The following is a 2,104-nucleotide window of genomic DNA, read 5'->3' on the forward strand; positions in this document are numbered from 1 at the left end:
ATGGCGGCAGTGGGCTGGGAGGAAAGCACCTACTTCTTCGAGGTAGTGGAAAGGTTCTTCAGCCACGAGGCCAGCATCCTGGAGGACAAGCTGGTGGCACACGTCCAGAACGGGGAGAGTGAGGAGCAGAAGCGGAACTGGGTGCGTGGCATCCTGCGACTGGTCAAGCACTGCAACCACTTGCTGAGCCTGAGCTTCCCCATCCCGCACAACTGCGCCAGGGAGGTCATCCGGGGCTCTGGGGCCCAGCACAGGCAGCACTGCACGTTCCCGTGACAGCAAAGATGTGAACGTGAAGTAAGTGAAAGTTTTGGCTTCTCTTGTGACGGCTACATGTGTTGTGGTTGATGTGCCATTTGGGGGGGTGGGGCTAATGCTGGTGTTAATACCAAGAACTACACCAGTAATGAATTGGAAAAGATCACAAAGGGGTTCACCGTAGAACTCACAAAAAAAGGTTTTATTGGTCCTGGCGTTGATGTGCCTTCCGCAGACATGGGCACATGCGAGCGAGAGATGTTCTAGATTGCTGACACCTATGCCAGCACCATAGGGCGTGTAAATTAATGCACATGCCTGCCATCCTGGTAAATCCATCAGTCTGGGTCGCATTCGCCCACATCTCTCTTCAACTGGCTGTAGTGTTTTGCATGGGATTGAAAATTTCCTTAAGGAAGCCTCTTTCATGAACATTTTAGGAATGACACCAGGGTTTGGAGATAAAATATTTGTTTTTTAGGGATTTGGCAATTTTGTTGTCTATATTTACATTGTAATTTTGCTAAATGTGTTGGTGTTGCTGAATCTAATGGGAGCATATGGAATTCAGATTCAGGATCAATCCTGAATTTCTCCAAGGCAAAGCCCTAGGAAAGAAGCATCCTGCAGGCAAACTGGCATACTCATCCCTATTGCCAATGAGAAGCAGGTGACCAAATCCAGTGCACCCAGAGTCAAAGCCAAGATTATTGCTGAAACTGCCGATGAACAGACAATTAGAGAAGCTGGTAAGATTTTTCTGAAGAGGAACATTATGGTTATTCCTAATCTATACTTGAATGCTGAAGGAGTGACAGTAACTTACTTTGAGTAGCTAAAGAATATAAATCATGTCAGCTATGGCTGTTTGACCTTCAAGTATGAAAGAGATTCTAACCACCACTTTCTCATGTCTGTTCAAGATAGTTTAGAAAGAAAATTTAGAAAACACCATTGAGCTTTTCCCATTGTATCCACAGCAGGGTTCCAAAACAGAATATCCAATAAAGACACTATGCTTTCTGGTTTAGCTTACCCTGTGGAATTTTCTGCCAGGCAAATCTTGTACACAGCCACAAAGCATAACCTAGGATTGGACCAGAGAAGAGCTGCCTATGTAAGCACCACTGAGAAAGTCCTTCAGAGTATACAGTGAAGCTGGTTTGACCTTCAAATAAATGGATCATAGCGGACCTCTTCACTATCCTCTTTACCTGTAACTTCGCAAACTTATCACAAGTTAAATTTAACCACAAAAAGATTTTTCTCTTATGGACATCTATCTCAATGAGTCCATCCAACTCAGCCCCTTAAGATGAAAGAAATTAAGGGTGGGAGATCACATACACGTTGGTGAGTGTGAAACTAAAAATTGCCTGTGCCAGAGCGCCACTTAGGATATTTTGCCTTTAAATTAAAAGTCCCCTTGTGCTATGTGCTCCCTTGTTCCATAGCCTGTTCCCAACAAGTTAATTACCTTTTGTTTCAGCTAAGCCATCAGTCATTTCCATAATTTTGCTCTGGCCAAGTCTGAGATGGGACATGCTATAAATTCTGATGCATTTAAGAAGTGGGTGTGTAGGGGCGCCTGGGTGGCACAGCGGTTAAGCGTCTGCCTTTGGCTCAGGGTGTGACCCCGGCGTTATGGGATCGAGCCCCACATCAGGCTCCTCCGCTTTGAGCCTGCATCTTCCTCTCCCACTCCCCCTGTTTGTGTTCCCTCTCTCACTGGCTGTCTATCTCTCTGTCAAATAAATAAATAAAATCTTTAAAAAAAAAAAAGAAGTGGGTGTATAGCATTTTCAGAAGGTAGAATTGTCCTAAAATTAGTTATTATTATTTCACA

At 44.5% G+C, this 2,104-nt stretch overlaps 1 pseudogene; it reads left to right on the plus strand.

Moving 5' to 3' along the window:
* LOC100480649 lies at positions 1 to 1,436 on the plus strand (annotated as a pseudogene).
* Positions 1,437 to 2,104: the final 668 nt, after the last annotated feature.

Source organism: Ailuropoda melanoleuca, chromosome 16, assembly GCF_002007445.2.
Source record: "Ailuropoda melanoleuca isolate Jingjing chromosome 16, ASM200744v2, whole genome shotgun sequence".
Classification (NCBI taxonomy): domain Eukaryota; kingdom Metazoa; phylum Chordata; class Mammalia; order Carnivora; family Ursidae; genus Ailuropoda; species Ailuropoda melanoleuca.